The sequence below is a fragment of the Corvus kubaryi genome, unplaced genomic scaffold (assembly GCF_017639235.1).
Source record: "Corvus kubaryi isolate FWS band 111438036 unplaced genomic scaffold, C.kubaryi_AGA036_p1.0 64922, whole genome shotgun sequence".
NCBI lineage: Eukaryota > Metazoa > Chordata > Aves > Passeriformes > Corvidae > Corvus > Corvus kubaryi.
The window spans coordinates 20,001-43,552 of record NW_024581611.1 but is presented as its reverse complement, the minus strand read 5'-3'; the positions used below and the strand labels follow the sequence as shown (position 1 = coordinate 43,552).

General features: G+C 41.6%; 2 long non-coding RNA genes across 2 annotated transcripts in view; one reads left to right on the top strand and one right to left on the bottom strand.

Annotated features, from left to right (window-relative positions):
- Positions 1-3,003: 3,003 nt before the first annotated feature.
- LOC121672740 lies at positions 3,004-9,381 on the top strand. Its single transcript, XR_006018962.1, has 2 exons — positions 3,004-3,397; positions 5,587-9,381. It is a non-coding gene; the product is annotated as an uncharacterized LOC121672740 (long non-coding RNA).
- Positions 8,453-23,552, bottom strand: part of LOC121672739 — a 21,186-nt gene continuing 6,086 nt past the window's right edge. The window contains exons 2-4 of the long non-coding RNA XR_006018960.1: positions 12,150-12,255; positions 9,112-9,246; positions 8,453-8,540 (exon numbers count right to left, since the gene is read on the bottom strand). This is a non-coding gene — a long non-coding RNA (uncharacterized LOC121672739). The remainder of the gene's footprint in view (positions 8,541-9,111; positions 9,247-12,149; positions 12,256-23,552) is intronic.

Genomic DNA, 23,552 nt, shown 5'->3' with positions numbered 1-23,552 from the left:
CCCTTGTAATTACATTTATATTAATAGAATTTGAAGGCAAATGCTCTTCTGAGTTTTATCTTTGAGTGATAAACTGAATTCTCACTTCAATCTATTGCGCTTGCACAGAGATTTACTGTATGTGAACCTCGCAGTAATTTTGAGATTGGAACTTGGGCAATTCTAGGGACAGATAAGATCAAGAGACAGATTTGTCTGCTCTCAGGTGGCTGTACCCCACAAAGCTTTTTCTTTTCCAAACCCTCTTAGCAGCCCTGTCTGTAACCCTGTCCTTGCATCAACTACTTAGTGTGTACAGAAATGTTTATATCCCTTGAGCTCGAGCCTCCTTTAGTTTCTCTTCATTTCCCTTTCTTAGAGCCTGTCCATTTGTTCTTGTATTTGACACTAGTTTTCTGACATCTCTCCTAGCTATTCCCCTTAGAATCGTGTATAAAATAATGATGTCCACCCTGAGCTTTCCTCTCTTCAAAAAGCACTGACCTAGTTTCTCTGCTTTTACAGTAGAAGTTCTCCAGTCCCATGTCAACGAGGTTGCCCTGACATATCTTAGCTCTGATAGTTATCTCTCTCTTTTAATAATGGCATCCTGAATGGGGATTATTTCCTCTAAATGCATCTTCATCTGTTCCCTGTAGACTATTTCCTTTTGAGTTACTTCCGATTGATCTGTTTTTGGTGGTAGGGCTACGCAAAGATAGCTCTGATCTTTCTATCCAGGGCCTGACCACAGGTGATGATTCCTGTGGACTTTGGCCAGAATTGGAGCCTTTGATAACATATTCCCCAAACCTGTATAAAACACAATGAAAAAAGCCATAGTTTAAATTGCTCTTTCTTATTATTAATGGAGCAGATCCTCAGCAAGAGTAGTGGGTCACTTAAGTCCTTGGATGTGTGCAGAGATGACAATATTGCCTAGTAGCTACACAATCATTATTTTTGTACAGCACCACTCACTTATTTTCCTTCATTTGCACTACATTCTTTCTTTTCATTATGTCCAAACTAACCCTTTTTCCTAAGGACCTGACCCTCCATCATCAAAGTGAGGTGGAGATTTCACCTAGGCTTCTGCAGGAACATCATGAAGGCCTGGCTTTTACTTTGGGTAAGTTTTTAGCATGCTTTGGTTTCTCTATTTTTTAAATTCACTGCCCATTCCCTTTCATTCCTCTACCCTACTTATTTTTTTATTTATGTTTTTTTTTTCTTTGCATTCTTTATCCTTTCCCATTGACCTCTGACTGACAAAGTGCTCACGGGTTGTAGAAACTTCCCCTCATCACTTACTGTGATGCTGCTGCAGGAGCTGGAGCCACTCTGCTATCCCTGCAGCCTGGCAGCCTTTGGCTACGGCACGGCTGCCTGCCTTTGGATTGATGTTTGGCACGGTCCCATCACACGACGCTGAAACAGCAACTCCAGTGCCTTGGGTCTCTTCAGGGTCTGAGTGCTGATCTGAGCTGGGATGAGCTCTATGTGAGACTGCTCTGGTTTATGTTTTTGAGCTATCCAGAACGGGTAAGCAATTTTCCTTTCTGATATTTATTGAAGAATGGAGGTGTCCTCCATCACCTGCCTTACTTCAGCCTCAGAAACTCCTTGCACCAGCTGGTTGCTGTGTAAGGATCATTTCTACTGTGCTGTTTGGGAGAAATGAAGCTGACTTCTCCACAGTTTGTCTAATTTTGTGTGGCAAAAAGTAACAGGAACATTTGCTAATTCTGTTTGTACTGGTTGCTCCCTGCAGCAGGGGCCATCCTGCCTGGCTGGGGAGAGGGTGTTGTTTTGCAGGGTGTTAGCTTCCATCACTTGGGACTTGATATGTTTCACAAGTGGGTGCAATTTATACAGATGTCCCCTTTTTTTTTCCCCCTAAGAATAGAATGTATCTATCTACCAAAAATGTGCAGCTGGTTGGGTAGTTCTCCCGAGTGCTTTCTGTGGAATGAAGGCAGACCAAAATGGAAAAGACGTAAATAATAGATTCTGTCCCACTGAAACACCTGGACTTGTTCCCCAAGCCTGTCTTTCATGTAGATATATTATCTCACTGAGAATTTCTTGTCAAACTATGTTAAGTAAATAAGAGAGGTGAAATATCAGCAACAAAGCTAACAAATGGAGCCGAATGCTCCACTTGAAAGAACAGATCTAGCTGTTTACCATGCTAATCTGAAATGAAATGAAAACGTATGTTTTTCATCTTTTCAGACAACGATCTTCAAATACAGGTAGCTAAGGTCTTTAACAACATAGATTTATTTTTTTTTCAAGAAAAACCCTATTGTGGAGGTATTTTATGTGTGTGTGTGTCCCTGGATCAGTGTAGAAACTGAAAAATCTATTATGTTGGTAGTCTTACCAGTCTGAGCCTTTTATCATAATAAATTTATGGTTTAATTTGCTTGTTTTATATGTACACACCTAACTTTCTGGTGCTGTGAAGGGTAAGCAGACACTTCTGCATGCTCTGAGGTTTATGCTCCCTTTGCCATACTGAATCCCTTCTCATGGCTGCTCCAAGTCTGTTCCAGTGCTGTCCTGGTGGCCCCACTGTAAGCCCCTTATGAAATCTTGGCAGCAACCAAGCCACTTAGTTATTAGTAGTTAATTATCAGTAGCATCTAATATTCGTTGAGTTCCAGTTAGTAATTTTCTGATATTTGGGGAACCAGAGACTAACTGGGTGTTACTCTTTGCTTCACACAGATTAAGCTCGATTTTCAGCCTGGTCCCAGCAGCTTTCCGGAGGGAACATCCTCCCCAGACGGGCTGCACGCTGCTAATTACAAGGGAAATCCTGGCAGTGTCAAAGTCGGTGCCAAAACCTCCCTGATTGCAGCGATGCCGGGATCTCACCAGATGTCCGGATTGTTTATCTGTCTGGGGGTTTCTTGCCCGGGTTGTTTGCTGGCCGGCCTTGACCTTCCTCAGGAGTCACGGCTTCTCTTCCACCCCCGCAGGAGAAGGGCTGTTTCTGACGCAGCTCCATCCCCCAGCCCCATCTCTGGCTGACGTGTCTTTGGCGTTCTCAGTTTGTTACAGCCAGAGAGGAAGAGAAATGTCTCATCCGGCTGTGGCTGTCCTTGCCTTTCCGCTCCTGTCACCCAGACCTGGCACTGGGCTCTCCAGCGACCATCTGCCTTCAGCTCTGGAGGGAGCACTGCTCCGCGGAGCACCCAGACAGACCTACGTGAAAAGATGGTGTGAGCCTCAAGGAACCTAGTTGTTAAGGAGAGACAGGAATATGCCAGTAATTTGATTTTTCATGTAAAACTCTGCTAGGAACTACTAGACTTTCCAAAATGTATTCCAAAGAAATGCAGAGATAGATTCCCGACCGGCATTAATCAGTGCTGATTAAGTCATGGAGCTACCCAATTTCTGCCTGGTGAGTACTTTTCCTGTCATTGATTTATTGCCTTCCTTAGAAAAATAAGACCTGGGAAATAAAGAGTTCAAGTAAATTTGCTCAGTTACCCAGCCAACTGTTGACTGTGGTACCAGGGATAATAAATGTTCAGGTGAAATTCCTCGTGCACATTCATGCACTGAGGCCAGGAGCAGAGGTGTCCCGTGGGCACTCCAGACCCTCCAGAAGCTGGAGGACACAGCTCAGCTGCAGCAACACATTCAGGGCCTGGGAAGAGCAAGAAGAAGATGGGAGCAGGCTGCCCAAGCTCCCTGGACACCTATGGGGCCACAGCCGATGACAGGTGCCTGCAGAGAGCCCGGTGCACCTCGTCCCTCATTGGGGAAGAGGGAAATGTGCTTTTCCTCAGCTGCCATGAGAATGTCTGTGCTCATGGGTGAGATCCAACATTTGCTACCAATATTCCTGTTGGTACCTGGCCACCAGGTGCTCTTTCTTTCCTCATATTTTTAACAAAACTCCTCAATGTGTATGAATTCAGGCTTGCAGGCTTGGGCTGTGTGGGGGGGTTATTGTTTTCCTGCAGACACATGGCATTATGGTTAAGTCACTGGATACGCTAACACCACCATCTGGATTTGTTTTTCAAATGACACCACATTATTTGTTAAATACTCTCTACCCCATCTTCTTTAAGATGTTTTAAGGATAAGTCTGCAGAGGTGTACACAGGACAATTCTTACCAGCTTTGTTTGTTTGACTCACCTGTTTGCCTCCAGCTCAATTTAGAGCATTTGTTGCATATTTTCATTAACCTGATATGACAAACTACTTTCATAAATGTATGAACTACACAGCATGAAGAGTACAGCTGCAGGAGGCCACCTGCTAGGGACAACATATGGGACTCTCCAAACAAAATAAATGTTTTGATGTTGGGGTATCTCTTTTATGACATTACCAATGGATCAGAGTCTTGCAGGAGCTTGTCCCTTGGAGAGGACATTAGATCCTTTAAAGTATGTATATCACCCATTCCTGAGCAGTTACTAACACTTCAGAATAGTATTTAAGTCATGGTTAGCAAATCCATCCATTTGCTATAGTAATTTGCTAAGTATAAGAAGGACCTTCAGTTTAATATGATGGAACAAAGTGAGATAACTCTCCAAGATACAGCTAAGCTGAAAGGAAAGGATTTCTTCACCCATGGTCTTAAACTCTGTCTCCCTTTTGCCTGTCAAAGGCACACAGCTCCTTTGTTTCTCATCCTATGACTCAGCTCAGGATGAAAGTCCCCCTGTGTGCTGTAATTGTGCTTTCACACGGCCAGAAGAGGAGCACTTAGAGCTCTACTACCCAAACTGTGCACATACTGACCATACATTTGCTGTATCAGGTGTTTAATGAAAGCTGCCTTGGTACAAACATGAGCCTATTTGCTCACCAGTGGCTCCTGTCACCAACCTCATTTAGTGACAATGAACAAGAAATTTATTTTTTTTTCTCCAAACCAGAATATTTACATATTTCAGCCCTGAGGCTCAGCCCACCCCACCCTTTACTCCAGATCTTCGCCTCTGCACCACTGTACTAAATAAATTAACAAGTTATCAACAAGACTGCCAGGCCACTATGGGCTCCCCATTACTGAGGCTGTCATTGCCACTCAGGACTCTGCTGGAACGTGACAACTTCACAGCAGAAGGTCAGTTCCCCCAGTCACTCTCTCACTGCTGCTTGGAGGCAACTTTTCTGAGAAATGATTTGTTATGTTAGAATCAGAGGCATATTTGTTAGTTAATTCATTCTGTAAAACTCAAATGAGATGAAAAACAAGCATAGATCTGACAAATGGCATTTAATTATGTCTGAGCCTAAAATTCATAATACATATTTATGCTGCCCTAAGTCATTTGCAGCCAAGGTCCCTTTTATTCTCGTAACTGAGTCCGTTTGCTGATATGGGAAAAGGATGTTGGTGATGGGTAACTCCATGTCCTTTCGCTACTTTGTGCCATCCCCTGCTCTGAACAGGACATGGGCTTTCCCCAAGTTTACAGTGCAGCAGTTTCCTAGGTCTTATTATTCCATAGCCTGTGCAACTAATCCAAAGAACTTATGGGTACCCAATAATTTTATCTTGAAAAATGAAAATTTCTGATTTCTAATTTCTGACCACATCTTGTCTTCAACTTCTTTGTAGGTTTTTGTTTGAGGCTTGGGGTCTTGGAAGATACCAGACTAGAACTGCACTAGGACTATGTCCTTGTCCCTGCAGCCTGCCACTGTCAGGAAAAGCTGTTTTCTGCAGTGGAGGTGGAGCTGCCTCTACAGTGACACGAGGAGATAGGGTTAGCACAAGACAATTAAAAACACGTTGCATTGATGGTGCAGAGGTTTGAGAAACATGCAAAGCGCAGGCTCCTGGGAAATGGACACTGTCACATGTGGCTCGTTAGCACACTGAAGCTCTGACCTAGCAAATATTTACACGAACTTAAGTGCACATTTGAAAGGGCTAAATATACACCTGCTCCCCGCTTCAGCTGCCAGACATCTCTAGACTCTGCATTTGGTGCAAATGTCTTTGACTCAAAAACATATGCTGCAGTTTTGCTGAAAATGTAGGTGTATTTTTATAATGGTTTGGTGCTGTTATTGTGAAAGTAAGCTGTTTTTTAAGTCCTCTCAACACGTCATAGAGTATCCAACCAGCGTCCTGAGCAATGTTTGACTGGAGAGACTTAAGAGAGGAGAATTTTGGTCTTCTCCCCCTCTCCATCTTCCTTCCCTCTCTGCAGAGCCAGGTGCATTGGAAATACTACCCATGACCGTGAGGTCAGTGAGAGGCTCCTCATCCCCTGCTGTGGGCTCCCACTCCAGCCTGAGCATCCTTGCCTTTGGACCTCCTCCACCATGAGACAGCAACCCCAAAGAGCTTCACCTGATCTCCTGAATAGGAGTCTTTGAGGACAATCGGCCCTGGCATCTCAGGAAGAAGTGATTTCACAGCTCCTGCCTGGCTGCCATGCCAGCCCTGCCTCTCCTGCCGTGGGACTGCCAGCCTGGGGAGTGCTTTTCCCCCTCACTGACATCGTTGCTTTGCCACCGCAGCCACCACCTCCTCGCCTCCCCTCTCTTTTGGCATGCTGCCACCCAAACTTGCTGGGGAGCTTCAGGTTTTTTTGTTCTCTGGTGGGAAATTTCATTTGACCCTTTCAAGTGGGACAAGAACAGATATTAGATTTGTTGATGATGAAGTGCTTATATCTGAATTCAACAAAAGAGGTACAATGAAAAGATTGCAGCTGTTGAGCAAAAGCACCACACCTATTACAGAGTTCATATGCATTTACAAGTGGCACACCAGTGAAGGCTCTTCTCACCCTACAGATGTGCCCTCCTTCCCCAGAAAACTTGTTAATCTCTCCCTCAGCTCTGCCTGCTCTACATACCTTTGGGAAAACGTGGTGTTTGACTGTCTTGCCAGATCTTGCAATGATAGAACTGCTATTTGCAGGTAAAAACTATTTGAAGGTGTTTTATCTTTCTGTAAGTCTTATGGGTCTCCTTGATGAAGAATGGGACAGCAAGTTAAAACACCAGATACCTCAGGTTGTAAATAAATTCTGAGACTGCAATTGCCCTAGTGAATAGACACCTACATAATTATGCACGTATTTAGAAAGATAAATAAACAGGAAGAGAGAAAAATAGAAAAGATCATAGATGGATGGACAGACACATGGTTATATTTCAGTCAGAAATAGAATTAAATTTGCACTTATTTTCCTGATAAAGTCACACAGCTACTAAATTTTTTTCCCCAGAAATTAAGGTAACAAATCAACTCTGTCAGGAAGCAAGGAACTCAGACTTGGCAACAGAAACTGAAAGGAACCCCAAATCTCACATAACTGTTATCTGACATCATACAGCAACTGCACTAGGTAATAATGGCAATAAAGCATCTATTAACCAGAGAAAACCCTGATGAAATTTGTGGAAGGGTATGGCTTGCATTCAGTCAATCCTGCAAAAATAGCAAGTGTTACCCCTCATGCCAATGAACCAAGGACATTGGAGCATGATTGGAAAGAACCAGCAAACACTTTGCAAGCTCACCGAGGTGGCCCAGGCACTGGGTCAAGAGTCTGAGCTGAGTTAAAGAGAGCATGACCATCCCTGAATTCCTGCCCTGTGGCAGTGTCCAGGACAGCTGGTGAGTGCCAGAGCCCCACAAGGCAGCTTTCACTGCTGCCAGTTGGACTTTCCTTAGAAACACTCTGAGAATCCAGTCCTGCTGGAGCAGTTTGTGTTGGCTTGTCTCTCCCCACGGCCCTTACTCAGGGAACAGAGCAGGCACCAGGCAGGCTCCACACGCTGCATGGCACTGGGTGTCTGCAGAGAAACGTGGAGCTCCTGTGCAGAGGGAGCTTCCCTGGCTCCTTTTCAAAGCCTTGCATTCATTTACAAAGTCATAATTACACCGGACAAGCAACAACAATTGGGATTAACTAATAATTTATTCATAGCACCTTGGCCCTTTGTAAAGTCTCACAAACTTAATTTACATCCTTACACATCCAAGCAACAGATTTCTACTTAGAATAAACCATGGTATTTTATATTACTGATTTACTATGTCTAACTTCTAAGCAACAAGAAGATGTGTATTACTTGATTCAGGGTTTTTTTTTTTTTTTTTTTGCTAAGCCTAGATTATCTTCAAGGTCTTGAAAGCTGTTACAAAATTCAGATGAAGAGTGCAGAACTCACACTCTAGGTGCAAAGCCACAGGTCCCCTGCCTCCAGGACATTAGAGATGTCTTTCTCACCTTGCTGGCTTCCAAGGGCAGAGCTCCAGGTGCACCACTGTGGCTCTGAGTTGGAGGTTCAGAGTACTTTTGTGGACAAGTGGTGTCATTCAGCAAAGCCTGCAGCAAAACTGTGGAAATTTTTCATTGACTTACGCACAATTCAGCATTTGCTTTGCACTGATGAAGTAAATGTTCAGCTAATTACTTCATGCAGCTTCTACTCCCCGTATTGAACCATTGCTTCATTCTCTGTTCCTGCTCCCTTACCAAATGGTAGTAGATTATTTTATGGGATAACCTCATTTTCCTTCCCTTCCGGTGCCTTTCTAAGGCAGACCTGGAGTTGGCAGAAAAAAACAGGCACAATGAGTTAGACCTAGTTAGAGCAATCAGGGATTTTAGGCTCCTTCCTCATCCCAAGTGGCTCTAGCAGTTTCCTTTTATTCTTTAACATTGTTTGTATTATACACACAGCTGCTCCCCTAACTTTTTCATATTACATGTTTATTTATTTCTTCCTATTTTTTAAAAATTTTAAGTTTCTCTCTTTGGTTTTACAATTGCATCAATTTATTTTTACTACTTCAAAAAATTATTTGCTTGTAATTAAACCCACAAATCCAATAGTCCCTAAATGTAAGAGTAACCTGTGTTTATGAGGGGGACACAGGGGCAGGTTTTGAAAGCTGAACCACATCATTTCATGATCCATAATCAGTTTTAAGGGGTATTCTATTATTACTTCAAGGACCAGGTGTCTAAAAAGGTATCATTTTTCTCACCAGCTTTTGCTAGATAGTTTAAAAAAAGGTATTAATGCAGCTGTACAGGTTATAGCTGAGTGTGTGACTGCCTGGTGGATTTACACGCGCAATTACCCCAAAAGCACGCAACCCTCCGAGACTCACACATGCAAAAAGCCTCTTGGCTGGAAAACTCTTGGCATGGATGCTCCATTTCCATATGCAGTCACACTGAATATGCATATACATTAGGTGCAGGAGCACACATACATTTTTCAAACTGGAGGCCTTGGTGTGAACCTAAAGAAGAAAAGACAAATGCTGCGAAAAAAGGGTTTAGGTCAAATTCAGTGAGCAAGGATGAATCTGCTGGGTTGTACTCATGTACCTTCTACCAATGCACATCATTTTCTTCAATTAAAAATGCAAAAAGCTGTGGATTTTTAGTTTTCTTCTTTATGCCTTTACATCCTTTGAAAATTTATAATCTTTAATTTTCCCTTTCTGATTCTAATAGATGAAAAAAACAGCCCAATGTAAATTTTTGTCCAAAATAGACAACAGAAAGAAGTGTTTCTGAGTACTAACATGTTTAAAAATCAGGCAACCAAAGACTGTAAACATCGACTAAGGTGTCTGAATTTAGGCACCTATTTTTTAAAACCTTGGCTTTGAAAATAAAGTATCTGAATGTATATAGAAAATATAAATCACCAGTCACTTCTATTACATGCATGTTTATATAAAGACCTTAGAACACATTTTTAAAATGTAAACGTTCCTTAGTATGTTTAACTATGTGTCTAAAGAAGACGTAGGACAGAAAGAAAACAAAATTTGACAAATGTTTCTGATCAATCCTGAAGAAATCAATAGGAATTCACTCACAGCATGATTTCATTTAACTTTCCATGCTAGGAATAGTAACCTGGCTTTCTGTTAAAGCAAAAGCATTCGTACTTCTTAGCGATTTAATTCTCATGTCAACATGTATCAGGCAGGCAGAGAATGGTTTGGAGACTGGGAGGGGAAGGAGTAGTGGATGGAAACATACGGAAAGTGTGTGGACTGAACTGTATGGTTGGGTGACTTCATTTCACCAAAACTAGTTTTTAATAGAAAACGGGGTTTTCATTGAGATGCATATTTCCCTTCCCCTTTGAGGGAGCAGAAAGTGTCTGTTTCTCAAACCATCTTTTAATGTTTATTTGAAAAATATCTAAAACCTGAAAATTGGAACAGCTTGGTAGGGAAAAGAGAGAAAAGCCATTGAATCCTGACCACCACATCAGTTCCTTGGTGGGAGCCACAGCCTGGATGTCTGGAGTGTCTCCCATCCCTGCAGCCATGAGCCCCAGAACACCCAGGAGTTCGGTATCTTCATCATGCACACTCGAAATGTGCCACTTAAAGGAGGTGGGACAAGCCCAGACAACAGGAGAATGAAGATATGCAACCACAGCTCTCGTGAATGAGCTTGATTTTTTTTTGGCCAAAAAGATAAGTATTTTGTCCCATAACTCAATTATCTCAACAGAGAATTTTGTTTTGGAAATGTCATCAGTTTTAGGTTTTTTCAAAAAGTTAGACTTGAGTGAAGAAAGCCACTGCTTTCTACCTTCCCAAGCAAGGCAAAACTGTTGGCACTCCAAGTTCCTGTATTGAACTTGCTTCTACTCCTTAGCAGACCAGAACCTTGCATGGTGTATGGAAACCAATGGAGCATTCAAACCCAGAGAACATCTGGTTTACAATATTTTCTTCTTGCTTTTTCATGGTTGTGCTCCTGGAACCACATTTGGGTCCACAAGTGAGGGTGTGCACGTATGTCTGTTCTTATTTATTCTAAATATAAACTGTTTTTTGAAAGGGCATTATTCATAGACAGATGAAAGAGCACTTCTTAGAAGTCTGGTTCAAAACCTGAAGTTGTCATAGGGTGCCATACTGGACTAAAGCAAAGTGTGGAAAGAGTGTTCTCCAAATTCTGAGAGAGTCCTGGTCGGAAAGTTATGGATAATAAAAAAGATCCCAGCTTTGCTGCTTCATTGAATCCCCAGTTATATATAAAGCAGATGTCATCTTTGCAATATACAACATGTAGGCTAAGAAACTGTATCAGCCAGTGACATCTGAGAGTGACATTGCTTTGAAATGCACCTTTCCATCTGTGTACACACAAAATTATGTGTGCTCACACACACACAGTCTGTATGGCTTAAACACAATGATTTATGATGATTTTTTCCATCAGGAGCCAGAGTTGACTGACCATATAATTCATACAAAAAAGACAAAAAAATGTTTTACTTTCAGGCTGAACTGATGAGTGAGTCTGCAAAAGGAAACACCACAAAATCCAGTTTCAGTCCAATAAGCTGAAGAGGCTCTATTATTATGATCTTTATTTTCATTATTTTTGTGGGCAAGTATGAAGCAAAATAGCTGTGTCTGTTTAGCTGCCTGAACAATAGAAAAGTTTATGCAGCTCTTGAGCTGAAATGTTTTTGACAGTTTTCAATTTCAGCTCTTTTGATTTGGTAAGAAATCTGCAAAAATATGATTTTGAAAATCACCAGTTTCATGCTTTATTCCTTTCTCGAAATTAGACTATATTGTCCAACTTCTCTTCACTTACTGTGTCTGAGGGAATCCTAGAGAATAGCTGGGAAGAATCAGTGCTGGGCTGTTGCTTAGAAACCTCCTGGGTTTCTATAATATTGCCTGATGTAATAGTTATATTGCCCACTTGCATCTGTTAACAAGCAATACAGCAGAATCCACAGGTACCAATAAAGAAACAAACCTGGAATTCATTACTTTCCTTGAAAATTCATCAGTGCTTTTTCTAGCTTGGCAAAATGTTTTTCTCAGGTGCTAATTAATAAAATAGGAGATGTACTGCCTCTACATGTATCTACTTTATATAGATTTATTTATTTTGCCCCAGGGAAAAGATGTTAAGAATGTAGTGTGTTAGCATAATGGCAATTTTGCAATGCCATAGAAAGGTATGAGGTATGAGCTGTGGTTCTGTGGGATTTTCTTTGCTGAAAGCTGTAGTGTGGCAATATGACCATTTTCTTAATGTATTTTTAAGAGAAGTAATGCGGGTGCCTTTGTAAAATCAGTAGGACAGGACATTTTTGTTGAGTGCTATTAGTAGACTCTCAGCAAACCCCAAGCAACAAGAACTGTCTTACCTTAGTAGTGTCAGCATTTCCAAATCCAGGGGTGTAAAAAGTGCAGATGCAACGATGAGAGCAACGAGACAGACTCCACAACCATGCACGTGAAAATTATGTACTTCTATATTAAAAGAAATTTAAAATCAACTTTTAAGATACAATAATGAAAGTTTTTCTCTTAAGAATGAGGACTACAATTTTTCCAACAAAAACCAAGAATGCAAACTCACATAATTGCTGATGTTGGGGTACGAGGAAAGCACCAGAGAGTTAAGTGAACTGGCAACACTTTGCAGCCCAAACCCCAGCAGCTCATCCCTCACCTGAGTATGACCCAAAGACCAGCACAGCCGCTGGATACACCCCTATTCAGTGCTCTGAACAGTCCTATGGCCCTGCCAGGGTAAGAGATATGTTCCACTTGTGTCCTTAGAGCACACACTCACTCGTCACATGGGAGTTCCAAGCTGCCATGGATACACCTCCTTTTGGAGGCTGCCAGCTGAAGCGCTTTTACAAGCCCATCACCAGCAATTGGTTTCCTGCATTTAGAGGAGACAAAATAAAATTATTGCAGCCCAACCCTCAGTCATTAAGCGTGGGGGAAAGCACAGGAAGAGTTGTAGGGAAGAGTAGACTCTGTGACAGTTACTTTTTGTAAGTAAATCTTACTCATGGGAGTGCGGCTCCTGTTTAGATGGATTACATTTGGCTCTATCTGGGGGCCTAGATTTGCGAGGGAAAACAGTTTAAACTCCTGGTTTGCCATTCCACTTATTCTCAGCAGGCAGAGGAATTGTGTTGGAGTACTGCAAAAGCCGAGGTTGTTCACCGACAGCAAACGTGGGGGCGGATGCTCATCGCCAGGCGTGGGGATTTGGGAATGCAACTCGCATTAGTGTTAATGGGAGTTACATGCGTAAATCCCTGCCCTTCAACATGATAATACATAATATACCCCTTAATTTTTAATTCACCAGGGTCTCAATTTTAGAGCATTTTCATATAGTTTGTCCTAATTATAATCATTTTTAATGACAGCTTAAAAATGTCACATGACTGTCTTATCACATACGGTACTTAATTTCTCAAGTGAACAGTTTCCATGTGGTGTATTCTGGGAATTTTGAGAACTAAAACACTGAGGAAAAAACTACTTTGTATAATCAAATGAGATGTTATTATTCCACTATGTTTTATATACACTGGAACGGAGTTTCTTACAGTAATGGTGACCATTTTGAAAAGAACTTAAGAATAAGATAGTTTTTTGGTTTTGAACGTTATTGGCTTAATCTCAATCTCATGGACCAGGGCTTTTGGTCTACCTCTCATTGCCAGTATTACAGTAAATTAATAGGTAATTATTAGCTAATGCAGGCTTTGGGGAGGTTTCAGCCTATTTTCATTTTTCATTTTCTCTAGGACTTGAAAGACTCTAAATATACAGCTACAACATCACTATTTTTATATTAATATATTATCAATATATTAGCATTGTATGTTATTTTATTCTGCAATAATATATCTATTATCATACTATTATACATAGTATACCACTAATGTATTAGTAATGTATTAAGCTATTAATTATTACATTGACATGCAGCAGACAAGCACTCTCAATCTGAATCGGAAGGACAAATGGTCAAGTTTAGAGTAGAGCCACACACCCCGTATCAAATGTTGGCCTTGCCTTCAGCATCTCATTTGGGCAGGTAAACCAGTAATTACTGGAGTAACTGGTCCTGCATCACACACATAACAGAGGACCATGTGCCATGAGCCCAGCATCCAGAAACGTGCTAAGGATCTGCCTCACCATTCCATGTGCCCCAAAAAGCGTCCATGCACCGGCCTCTTGGAATCCAACCACGACAGCCACAGACACAGAATTAGACCAGCAACTGTTCCATGTCCCATTTGAAGCATTTCCCTGCTCTTCAGCCCGGCCTCTGAGTTCTCTTATTTCAGTTTCTTCAACTAATGGTTTTCTAGTTTGCCTTCGTGTTGACTAAACCGACTCCTGTTTTATTTTTAGCTCTTTGCTTTCAGAGGAAGCAATATATTTTTTACTACTAACAGGTATAGAAAGGGCTGCTGCCAGAAAATACGTGAATAAATAGCAGGCAAAGATTTCAAAACCCACCTAAGTGAGTTAAAAATATAAGTCCCATTTTCAAGAGTGATGGAGGGCTTAGATACCAAATACCATGTTTAGTAATAGATTTTTAAAAGTAATTACTTATCTAAGGAGAGCACATATGACTTAAAAAAAATTCTCAGCAATTAGCATTAGTAATTAATAATATTTTAAATGTTTTATTTCAACTGTGCTCAAGAAGTCATTTGTTTAGTCATGGGAGAAAACACTCCTGTATGCCCTGAGGTTACTAGATTTCTTTGGACATCCTCATTCTGAACAATTTAGGAGTGCAAACAGCACTTGGACTTTTGTCATGAGACTGTTCTTGAAAGTTTTGCCTGAAAACAAAATTTGACCTGCAGTTAAATTTTGGATATGTTTACCTTGCTTTCCATTAGTGGGAAAGAAAGGAAGTGGACTTTATCTTAAACCACACAAAAATGTTGGACTGCACCAGAATGTGTATGTCCATGTTTTATATATCCTCTAATTACTGAACAACCATGACTATAGAGGGGAAATAACTTGCCAAATTAGTAGCCTTCAAACTGTCACTTTTTATAAAGAGTAAATGATAAAAAGAAATGTAGCACTCATTTGTTAGTCATTTTTATGGGTAGCTTTAATCCGTTTTGTGCATAGACTCCAGTTGTTGGTATTGTTTCCACTAAAAGAAAAATAATTTGGCTGCCGCTGCAACATTTTAAGCTTTCACTGTTACTATAAAAACAATCCCCAGGAGATTTTTTTTTTAGTCTCCTTGTATTGCTGGTTTGCAAGGACTTAGGAAGTAAAAGTTTAAAACGGCCTGGTAACAGACAAATCACTTTTAAAAGCCAGCATTGTACTGGCCTGGGAGTGCTACAGGAAAAGCTACTTTAAAAAAAAAAAAGGAAAATGCAACAGTACAAAAGCTAAGCAAGCCTAATTATTTTTTAAACAAATATATGGAGGTCATCTAAACTATGAATGCATGAGAGGCCTTTTCCTACATGTGAATTGTCAGATCCATGCTGGATAGGCATCCAGGCAGAGCTCGGCTTTGTAACGCTGCTCCCAGTAGGAAGGCATCTCAGCATTTGAGTAATGTACTTTAAAACAACAACGTACTTTTTCTGAACGCATTAAGGGTGAAGTTTTCAAACTGGGGTACCTAAAGATAGATCTGTCTTGTGACAGCACAGAGCTATCTCTGGTCAAGAGTTTTGGTATAGCCTGGGGCTTTTTGGGTAGGTGTGTTAAATCACAGATTTTCAGAGACTGCAGCTAAAACTTTGTGATTTTCTAATTTTGGTGGAGAGGTTTGTCTATAATGAAAGTGCTGCCTGAGGTCTTCAAAACATTTCAAATAAATAGACAAGGCTTTTCAGTGGAGTAAAAGAAAGAGAGGAACATAAGTACCACTGGGATTTAAAGAGATTTGGGTGTTCAGCTCCTACAAACTCCCTTGAAAATCCCAGTCCTCTTTCGTAAATGACGGCTGAATCTCGACAGATTTGGTGGTTCATTTTGGCTCATTGTCTGCATCCGCTCAGCCTGGAAGCTGGCCCGGGAATTTCGTTAGACCATGAGAAGTTTGCAGGAGAGTTTTCAGCTCTTGGTTCCCAGGTATCTGAGGCTTTGCCACTTCCACTTCCCCCAGCCAGAAAACGCAGAGACGTGCAACCGTTTGCGAAAAAGGCTGGCCAAACCCTTTCTGAATCAAAGGAATATTCATGTTTTGGATCAAAGACTGGGGGAAGGATTTGACTAGCTCCTGCATTCTCTGTCCTGTGCTGCCAATGTCTGGTCCTAAATTATATCCATTGGCCAATGCAGAACATCTTATTGAGGTTATTTTTTAGCACAAGTAAAATAAATAGTATCAGGTTTTGATCCTTAGGAGGAACCATGAAAAAACGTTCTTTAGCATATCTTGTTTTTAAGACTCCAAGTCTCCATTTTCAAATAACTGGGTCTAGAGCCAGGCTCCAAAATATATCTTGACGCATGCAGCCAAGCAATCATCTTTCTAAGGAAAACTGCTGAGCACCTGCTGCTGCTCCTCCTGACGCCCTTCTCATGGCAAACCAAGTCACTTCTGCATGGGCCAAACACTTCCATCTGGCCTCAAAGAACTTTCCAGGACCTGAGAGCAACTGAGGAAGGCTCAGTCCTAGACATGAACATGGATGCCTTAGGCTGGGGTGGATCTGGGAGCTCTAGCTGTGGTCCAGGCACGCAGCTAGTGCAGAACAAAAAGACAATCACTGTGTCAGAGGGCTCACACTGGATGTGCCAGACTCCACATTACACTCTCAAAAGGCTAAAACAACGCTCTGGCAATTAGCACGTGTAAAGCCCTCAGCTATTTATGTCCTAGGAAATAGCTTGGATTTTATTATTTTTGGGTTAAGACATTCCAAACGGCAAAGCAGCAGTTATTTGTCTGCCATCTATTGATGTGCTGTCTTGATCTCTAATCGAGGCCGAGGGGGATACATTTCCACCTTTAATCCTTCAAACTTTCTAATGCTTTCATGTACAAATGTATACAGTAACTTGGCATTAGCATTCCACAAATATGCAAATTGTCTGTCAGATTGGACAGGCTGCATGCATTTGAAGTTGTGTTGACAGCCTACAGAAAAAAGACATTCTCAGCTCAAACATGAACAAGATGTTTATATCCTTTTTCCCTAAAAACATACATTTTATGTTTTAAGCAGAGATGGGAGCAAACTGCAAAATTTGGATCAAGACATCTTTTGCACCCATAAAATTTGGGGATGTCTGCATCAGGGGATTTTGATTCAGCTGGCTCTTGGAAAGGGGAAATTCAGCTCAGATTTGGCTTGTGTTCCAGCCTTCACAAAATACAGCGGGAATTTGCACATGAGCCTCTGTTTCCAAGTAGGTTAACGCATAAAAGAAGCAGCTCAGAAGGTGTCATTATACTCTAGTGAGCTTTGCAGTTGGTGGCAACAGCAGTTACCTGACAAAGTACCATCTTGCCAGTCAACAGAAAAGGAAGCTGTAGAGCCCAGCATCTTTCCTGGCCCGGGGAAAGAGAACCAGAAACAGCAGTGGTGGGAGCTCGTGGATGCTCGTTGTGCTGGGAGCACTGATAGGCACAGATGCAATAGGCATCCACCTCCAGAATTCAGCCCCTCAGAAGCTCTCACCTGGGGGCTGCAGAGTCCTGCAGACCCTCCAATGTGTGGGTGTCTGTGTGAACCCAGACGAACTTATATTCTTTTTTTAAGCACATGCCCAATATCATGCAGCCTCATAAAAGCAAGGTGTTTATCTCCCTGACTTCAGCAAATTTCACAGACCAAGAGTTTTGTCAGCAAGCCTATAGACAAATGTCTTCTTTGACTACATATGTCTAAGTATTTTAATTCAAACAGATTTAGTACAAAAATATAACTAAGTATGCCTCTAGGTTCCCTGCCTTAAAATGAAGGACTGAACTCTCTTCGTTTCTTCCGGCCTACCATGCAGGTATAGCAAACTAGATGTCTGTAGTTCTGGCATATTGTCTGCTCCAGGGGAATATTGTCCTAACTTGTGACTCGACATGGAAAAAAAAATGCTGTTTAATAAGCGACTGCATCGAGAGCTGTGATTCAGATGGGAACCTTATCTAACAGGTGCATTTTGACACCCTGCATCTGGACATCCTGTACAAAGCATCATAAGGTCTGGAGCAAATTTTTGGTACAGAAGCTTCTTCTGCAGCTCATCGAAAAATTAGCTTCAGTGGTAAGGATCCACTGAAGAAAGCAAGAAATATCCCCATGACGTCAGGGTCCCAGGAAGCTAAAGAATCTGTGAAGTAATGAGTGTCTTTGGAGCACAAGTTGAAATTCTGTCAATTAAAAATCTTTCCTGTAGCAAACCACAGATGATTTGAAGGAGTGGAAATTTGAAAGAGGGAAGCTGTAGAACTTAAAATACATTTTATGGAAAACACTAGAGCTTTCCTTACTTCACTGTTAGAAGACTGAAGGGAAAACATTAGACTTGGGTTCCTCCAGCATTCACCAGCTAATTTCCCGTGGCTGTATAAGTTGGGCACGCCTGTGACACTGCAGGAGCTCAGATACCAACCACCTTGGCTCCTGGGGATGCACTCTTTACTGTGCAGTTCCCACAAACCCAGCCCTAGCAACCTCCTGACTCATTTTTATTTGCAAAGCCTGTGCTTTAGGTTTTCCGTGTGGCGGGCAATGCTATGAAGCCATGCGAGCTTGTGGACTCACTGGCTGCCTTTTGGCACTCGTGCACTGACCAGTTTCTGGGTCATGTGGCAGAGCTGTCTGCTGAGATACTGAGCTCTGGTCAAAGATCCTCACTTCATATTCCAGCTTGGTAAATGCCAGATAGCTGTTAACTTCATCAGGCAGGCAAAATTACTATCGTTAGGCCACCAACTACAGAAAAAAGGTCACTTCATTATTTCCCTGGAGAGCCTTGGGAGGCTGGAGCTGCTCAATGTGCCTCAGAGCAGTGGGGGAGTTTGTGAAGCATGTGTTGGATTTGTAGAATTCAATCTCAAGTTATGCCAGCCCATATTTTAGCAGCCATTTTGGAGGCCTAATTCTCCTCTATGGGTATGTATTTTTTGCCAGCAACAACGGTGCTGAAAAGATCAGCAAATACCTTCAAAGAATGTTCTTCGATAGCTTCCCAAAAGTAAAGAAAGGACAGCTGGTGCCAGAAGAATGGCTCAGAATAGGAATGAGAAACCTAGCTGTAAAGAACAATAAGTGTATCAGGAGCCTGCTCTGACAAACAGGACATAATCACTTGCAGGATGAGGCCTCGGCGCTGCTGCGATGCCGGTGATTCGTGTGGTCTTCAGGAGAGTTGACAGCAGGAACTATGCCTTTGCTTACTTCATACAAGTAGATAACTCAGCAAGAGCAGAGAAATCATTTGACAGAGGCCAGATTCAGAAGGCATCTGAAATGTCTTTCTTTAAAGATAATCATGTTAGGAATCAAAAGGGGTCTAATGTTAGAGACTTGCCTTTCAAATGCAACAAATGATTATACCTGTCAAGATTTATGGACAGATTTATTTATGTTGACAGAGGGACCACTAATAGTTTGACAAATGAGAAGTCTTGACAGATACAACAGATATGTTCAAGTATATTTCCTCCTGTTTGAAATAGGAAATGAGTGAGTTATGACAAGCCTGTAATGTATATTGATATGACTTTTCCTAGGCTCCTTCTACAGAAGTAGATGCATTCTATGCTGCTGGATACTGATCTGGAAAGCCAGTTATAACCCTCATCATCAGTGACCCTCTATCTTCCTTCATCAAGAAAGTATTTAAAATGGCTAGTTTAGAGAAAACAGGAAGGCAAGCTTTTCCAGGTGGTGCTCCTGCATGGAAAATTTAACTTCCAAAGTAAGGCAAGAATCTAGAGGAAAGAAATATTAGGGTCTCAGGAAGCTTTATATTTAGAATAATTACTAGCCAGGGATTTTTCACGTAAATTCACAGCAAACCTAATACTTCTTCCCAGCACGGAATGCCAGGCATCATTGTACCATCGAGGCTTGTGGCCAGCTCCAGCCAAGAAAGATCTATCCCAAGGACTGCTGCAGTCCTACAGCATGGAAACAATTCCATGCTAAAACCCCATCCAGGAAAGGTATAGAAAAGCTATTGCTATGCATGAGCATCTGATCAAAGGCCAGCCCAACAAACAAGACACCAGCAGCTTCAATGGACTTTGCCTCAGGCTCTGAGATCTTTTAGGAGTTTTATGCAGGATCGAGCAACCATTACATCTCCAGCTGTGAAAGACAGAACAACCTGTTAAATGTTGCTCTACCATGCAGCAGCCTTTAAATGCTACTTTGATTTTACAGACAGTGACTAACTCCTCATTTAAGTACAAGACTTCCAACCTTCTCACAGCATGGAAGCTCTGGACAATCCAAGCGAGGAGAGACTGGAAGGAGAATCCCACTTTGTTGCTCCAAAGGCTGCCATCCTCTCCAACCTGGGAGTGTGGTCAGCTTTGATGAAACAACACTTGGTACCAGACCAGTGTCTGTCATTTGTTGTCGGTTTGGGTGCCAGACCCACATTTTCAAAGAACAATGGGACAAATTACCACGTCCCCCAAGGCTTTACAACAAACACAAACAAGCAATTAAACAAACACATGCTCTTGTCACTCAGCAATTAAAGCATTTCCTGATCCCTTAATAAAAGCTGATCAAGTTTCCACATATTAATGTGACTTTGCACACTCGACCAGTTTATTGCGTTAAGAACCCATCCTGTGTCTTTGGCCGATTAAAGCCGATCTGGCTGCCCTCCCTGGAGATCCTCCCCAGGAAGGGGTAGGGAACAGACATATTTGAATCAGGAGTATGTCTGACATCAAAATGCATTTAACTAAACCACAATGGGTAATGTTGTTCATGCAAAAACATTTTGGTGTTTCAAAAAACCATTAGAGGGCATCAAGGGAGGACTGGAGTTTTGAAAAAGAATGAACCTTGACAGGCTAAACTAACTATTGCTCTTTCACCAGTGTACTCACTTGCCTGGAAAACTCCAGAAGGCCTATTAATTATTTTGGTGTTGTTCATGAAAGTCATCTGAGCTGGCAATTGCCAATCGCATCAGTCTGTGACATTCCAGGGGCCGACAGTGCCATCTCCTTCGTATAAATCTGTTAAATTACTAATATACTGAAGTATCTCAGCTTAAAACCCACTCTCATATTCCTTTATCCATTTTGCATCTGGCTTCCTCTGAGGTTGAAAAACAAAGCACACCCCAAACACTTACCTCCTTGCCAGTCATTTTAAGCATGCTGTTCTTTGTTAAAAAAAAAAAAAAAAAAAAAAAAAAAAAAAAAAAAAAAAAGGAAAGTCTGCTCTGTAATTACCAGACACAGCCGTGGGAGTGGTTAATCTTTTAAAGCAACATTATGAATTATAATACCAAGTGTATACTTCATTGTGGTAATCCTGCAGTAATGCAAGCAATATTAGCATGTTCTGGGAGGCAGAGTACTGCCAGGGGACCAGGGATGCTTGCAGGAGAAGAAAAGGGGAAGATTTCACAGTAATGAAAACGATGTTGTGTTTAGTCCCACAAGCTAAAAACAAACTAAATATTTATGATAAACGAAAAGAATAAGGAGGATTATGGTGTCATTCACTGTAGAATAAAATATTACCTAATCTAAACATTTACATAAATAGCAGGAGGATAATGCACACTGAATTTAGATGGTTCAAAGAGAGGAGGAAATTAACTGTAACAACAGTGTAATTTTTGCTGTGCACAGTGGTGGGTGCTCCTGGGGCTTCTCTCCTCTCTGTGCCACAGAGCCCAGCACAGCAATGGCATTTGGGGCTACCAGACCTCAGATTAGAAAGGATGGAAGACATGTTCCTGCTCTGTGATGGAAAAACCTCCAACTCCATCCAAGGAGTTTTCTGGTGTAGACTTCTACTACCTGAAGCAAAAAAAAAAAAAAAAAAAAAAGACTTTACCTGACAGTGCTGGCAGGCTCTCAGGGGCTATCCCAAAAAGAGATGGTGCCAGCTGAGATGGGGTGTAGGCACCTGAATTCCACCCACGTCCCCAGGTCCACCACTGCTGAGCTCTGATGATAGCTGCTCTGTTTGCTCTGCCTCATTTTTTTGACCATCTGGCTCCCTGGTGTCTCAACCATGGTTCCATTCAGACCCAAAACCCCCATCTGGATGGAGCTGTCAGGCTCAGCACCTGCCTCTTGCTGTACTACCTGATGGGCAGAAGCCACCAGTGCCCAAGCTTCAGGCTCTCCTCAGGACACAAAACCTGAATTCACAGCCCTCCTGCATGAAAACAGCTGTTAAAGCATTTTTCCCCCATCCTAGCTTCATCTAGCCTTGCTTGCTCTCCATCCCTATGAGTCTTTCAGGACCCTGCCAGTATGTTGAGTCCCACTGAAGCCTTTGGGTTTGTTTTGGGCCAGATTTCTGTAGGCAGATAACCCTGCAGGATCATAGCTAAAGTCTTCTGAATGCAGGGGCGATGCCATTTAACCACATCTTTCTGTAGCTGAAGCTGAATCACAGCTCTATTTAAAATCATCTTCATTCGAGGCCTGAGTTCATTAATTAATTATATCAAATTTCCAGTTGGAAACCCTTATTCTTTTTGCATTTGGTTTGTACCATGAAGTAGAAAGTAATGCATACAAAGGAATAAACTATAAAATTTTTCATTCATTAGGTAACATTCGAAGTAGCTTTTTTTCAGCACCCTAAAGAACATTGTCAAGAGTAATGATATTCCTTTAGAATGGGAACCCTCCTAGAGAATCCCATTGCAGCATTATGATTCTCCAATAATATTTTTAAAACAATTCAGCAAACTTACAAAAACAGGTTTATACACAGTATTTCATAAGGATCAGTCTACAAAAACAACCCTGTAGAAATAGCATTGTAATATAGTACATACATCTGAATATTCAGCAAAAGGCTTCGTTTAGAACCATAGCGGCACTTTTGGATTGAAGAATGTCAGCATGAGGCAGGACACTGAGTCACTCTGGTGTTCTCCCAGACCTAACTCATAGCCCATGACTGAGGCTACTTTGCAAACAGACCCAAACTGGGATCCAAGCTAGTACAAGGCTGTGCATTTAAACACGGGTGGTAAACTGCTGTGCAACTGTTTGAGGGAGAATTGATTTTCTTCTGGTTGAAATGTGCGAAGATCCTTTGGTTTATCTGAAGAAGTAAACCTAAAGATAACAGTTTGGTAACCCAGGGTGATGTTTACAACTGTACTGAATGTGACAGCTTTCAAAGTATTATGTATATTTCTAAGGCTGTACATGTACAGCTCTGACAGCATGTCAGTTATAATTCTTGTAAAAAATGGATGTAATTTATTATGGTTCAAATATAGAATAAACTATATAAATGCTTCACCATAAAATACTAATTTCCTCATTGCTGAGGGGCTCATCTGCATTCTAAATAGCAGTAAAGATGTTTTAATTGAATAGTTTTTCTTCCCTTTTCCTGTCAGCTTCAACATGACTGGCTAGGGTTAAAATAGATGCACAGAACTGGAGGAAATCGCTGAACAATAAAGGAAATCTTACCCACAAACAGGACAACTACGCTACCAGAAGTTAGGGGTGAGCTGGGTTTTTGTGTTCTGGGGGGGCAGCTTTGGAGGTTGCTCATGTGTGATTGATGGTACTTGTAAATAATACCAGTTGGCAGACATTAGTAACACTTTGT